We start from the raw sequence: 4,545 nt of genomic DNA, 5'->3' as shown, positions 1-4,545 counted from the left end.
ATGAGCTGGAAAACTCTGTTTCACTCTTAACTTCACTTATTTTCCTCATTTCCACCAAGTATCAAACATCACTTTTCTCTCAAATCCTCTCACTCAAATTTCGAGATTTAAGGGCTGATCATCATACTTTCTCTCATTTTTGGTAAGTTTCATCACTCTACTTATGATTATTACATTCCCTCTTACTCAAAAGCATAGATTTCTTACACAAACATCATCACATTCATGTAAGATCTTCGAAAATTCAAGTGATCCTTCAAGTGTTCTTGAGTTGAGCACTTATCATCTTCAACATTCACCCACTGAAATCACTCAAAGTGAGTTCATACCGCTACAATTTCAGATGTTCTTGAGTTTTAAGGGGGGAATACAAGTTAAAATCACTATGAACACAACTAAATACTTCTAACAGCTTACATCAGGAACATTAGGCTCCATTCACGGACTGTTTTGGTCGACTTAAACATTTTTGTTTTCAAAACTGTATTATATGAAAATAGTTCAGGTTTATACCTTTAAAATGATTACTTACACATCTACATACAATTTTTCTACCATTTATGGTGATTTTCGCAAAACTGTCTATCATTTCAAGAGCCAATCCAGACTAGTCTGTGTTTATGGACGTTTTCACCTAAGTTGGAGGTCACTAAAAATCATGGACAAATTTGTGAACAAAATAGACTCATTTTACAAACTCCCAGAATTTACGGATTCTGATTTGGATCTGTTAAGAAGTTTTTATAAATTTTCTAATAACAGTGATCGAAGTTGTTACAAACAGAAAAATGCTAACAATTTATTATCACCTTGTAACATGTTGAGCAAGGTGTATATCTTTATGTGCATGTATGTTATAGCAAATGAATGACATTTTATCTTGGTATATAAACATGCATTAGTTAATAAATGGATGTTTGATATATACATATATATATATATATATATACATATATATATATATATATACATATATACATACATACATACATACATATGAAATATAAAGGATAACACGATTTGTTGAAATCAAAGCGCATCCATTTTACTCAAACAATTAAATGAACCACGTTGAATATAGTTTACGAACATTACATCTACTACCCTTGTTTTGATAAACTATAATAGGTATACTTTATGATACATTACATAACACACTCATACAAAAAGGGTACCTTTAAACGATAAGGGATTTTCATTCCATTACACGTAAATTTGTTAAAGCTTTGTGAGACATTCGCTTCACATTTACCAATAAGTCCTGTATTGTAACCAGAGTCTCCTGGAGGGAGAGCGTGATAGTTGTGTATAGATCTATATTGGGTTTGACAAACCCACACCTTAACTATATGCAACAGTTAGACTGCCTGAAGAACGTCGTTTCGGGTCAACTAGGTCATAGCATGGTTATAATAAAATCACAGAAAGTATTAACAAATATAAGAATTTATGGGAATTTCATTTAATTCAAACGCATTTATGTCAATTTAAACACATATCATTTTCTATTAGTAAGAGAGGTTACTTATACATTTTGGTCTTCGTATATAAGACTACATTACACATTTTAAGGAAAATATCAGATTTTTATAAATCAAACTTGACATTTACAAGAGGAAGACTTTTATAAAGTTGAAAACAAAAGCTTATGAACTCACCAACCTTTGTGTTGACACTTTTTCAAACAAATCGTATTCTCAGGAAATCACTAAACAGGTATCAAAGTGCATTTTGAGGATGGGACGTTAAGGCATCAACATTTCATGTTTTGTCAGCATATTGTAATTGATTTGGAAACATGTAACTTATACAATGATGTAACTCTTTCAATTATATATATGTTGGTTGGGTTTGCTTAAATTATTATTGTAATTGTGGTTATGATACTATACATGAAATCCTCTACCACCGGACGTTTCTGCCATCCTTGGTTTGGGGGTGTGACAAAAACAATTAATAACAACGAGAATGGAGTAGAAACAGAAATCAGAACAAGCTTGCACAGGCTTCTATTAATGAAAAACGTCTGGTACAACTCGTCTACAGCAACCGTGAATTTTGATGGAATCAACATCCAATAAATGACTTACAAGACCTCTATATATAGTGACCTGGACCACTTGGGTTTACAGCCATAAATAGCTTACGGGTGTAAACTCGTTCTCTGGCCGTAAACTCCTAAAAAAGCTACCAAAACTGCATTTATACCAAAAAGAACCTATTACAACGAAAGCCTAAACCAAATCATTAATTAGACCCTTCAGGGATGTGCTTCCCATTTGATGTGTTAGACTTGGGTAAATCGGTTCATTGGTTTGAGAAGGACCACGATGTGCATGAAGTAGCAAGTAGTGGGCGACCGAGGTCGTATGTGGGGTGCGATTTAAAACCGGTTGTAGTAATCGCTTAGGGTAAAGCAAACTTTGTGATTGTGGAGTTCAGTGTGATTGGATGAGTCGGCTCGGTTGGATAGGGCAATCATGAAGTCGTATTGCCGAATGGGCTATGGTTGCCTTGGAGATTCAAATGTTTGGTCAGGAGTAGATCTTGTATTCGGATTTGGCATCAATCATTGAGAGGCAGCTGGAGTTATGTTTACGGATATCATTGGATAGTTCATTCAGGTCGAAGTTGAGTCATATTGGGGTCAGTAGTGAAATGATTATGTATGACGGGAGGTCAGACCTAGTGTAGAGTTCGGTTTCCATATGGATCGGTAGGTCTTCATTTAGTGTGGAGGATAGGTTATTGAGGTTCACTCTTCAGATTGGTTCTGATAGCAATACTGGAGATTGGTCCTTAGTGCGAGATGACCCCTGTTTCTCTAGGTTTTGGTTGGAGTCAATTGGTATGTTGGGCATAAGTGTTCGGATTGGGTTCGGTTGCGCTTCTTGGGCTAATTGATGGTATCTGAGTAATGACAAAGAGTGATTTCGAGGGCGAAGTCTGATTATAGTGGGGGAGAATTGTAACATCCCGACTCCTAGGTAGAATATTTATACATTTATTTATGAGAATGACTGAGAAACTTGACGAGTTAGATGCCTCAACACGTAGACCAGAGACGAATTGGCCACATGGGTTTTACAACCAACTCGGTGAGTCAGAGAGACCAACTCAGCGAGTTGGCGGTGTGAGTGGAAACCCTAATTCTCTAGGGTTGGGTCCTATTTGAAGGACATAAAACTGTCATTTCCACCCCACCAGCAACCTGACTCCCCTAAGTAAAACCCTAATCGTCTAGAGTGAGTTAAGAGAGAAAAAGGAGTTAATCTTGGGCATTTTTAAAATATTTTGCAAGAGAAGAAAGAAGAATCAAAGCAAGGAACGAGAAGGGACTATTGGATCTGGTGTTATTTCATCCATAACTTCTATTGAAGGTAAAAAGTCTCCACCTTGCTCATTATGTTGATTAGATATCATGATTATGGAGTTTTAGCACTATTTCTATCATTCCTAAAGATTTTGAGTGTGTTGATCTTACCAAAGGATTGAGACTTTAGATCTGGAGCATGTGAGGTCCTAGAGTCTAAAGGTCCCAGCTTTATCCAGATATAGAAGAGCTTTTGTGCTTAAGAATCCAAATAGAACTTATTTTGGCATTTCAAAGCCCTAAGTCCCATTCATGGACATAAAGATTGTGGCTTTACGTGGTATCTCAACAATGGGAGGCTAGATCTAGAGTTTGGGTTGTAGATTTGCCTTAAAACGTATGAATGAGAACATAGACTGAATGGACTTGTCGAGTCGATGAGCTGACTTGAGAAGTCAGCTAGGGTTTTCCCCGATGAGTCTAGACATGAGTAACGCAGCGAGTTGATGAGACAACTCAACAAGTTAAGTTGGATTTTTGCGACATTTTTCAGAGGAAACGAGTGGACTTGATGAGTCACCTAGATGCAATCGACGAGTCAGGTCAACATGGACTGTTGACTCGAGTGTTGACTTCCGATGACATTAGAGTTTGGTCAAGACATGGATTATGGGGACCATGTAGGGGTAAAATGGTCTTTTACCCATCCCAAGATTTATAGATAGAAAATAGTATTTAGTATATTTAGAGTTATCATATGCGTGTTAATTAAAGATAATTCTCATATGTGTTAGGCGGAGGCTAGATCGGTGTCTCGTGTATGATGTTTATTTTCTTGCTTGCTTACGAGGTGAGTATTCTCACTATACTTACCTACGGTGGTAATCTTTGTGTGACCAGAGGGTCTTATGTGCTTATATTGAGTATTTTGATATCCTGCATTATGTCTTTGTGATTTATGTTGTGTATTATTCTGAGCTTACTAAGTTACACTGAGACACATTGACCGGATGGTCCTATTCGAGTGTAGCCATTAGAGGCTAATGAGATGTGTGTGGTATTGTGTGGAACTCACTAAGCTTCGTGCTTACCGTGTTATGTGTTATGTGTTTCAGATACTTCTCAAGATCACGGGAAGGCGCCGGCTTGATTGTACATGCAAGGCTGAGTTATGTTTTGATGATCTTGGATTTTATTATTATGGACGTGTATTTTGATAATTTCATATTTTT

This window comes from Lactuca saligna, chromosome 3, assembly GCF_052625555.1.
Source record: "Lactuca saligna cultivar CGN05327 chromosome 3, ASM5262555v1, whole genome shotgun sequence".
Classification (NCBI taxonomy): Eukaryota; Viridiplantae; Streptophyta; class Magnoliopsida; order Asterales; family Asteraceae; genus Lactuca; species Lactuca saligna.
Note: the sequence above shows the minus strand (reverse complement) of the source record.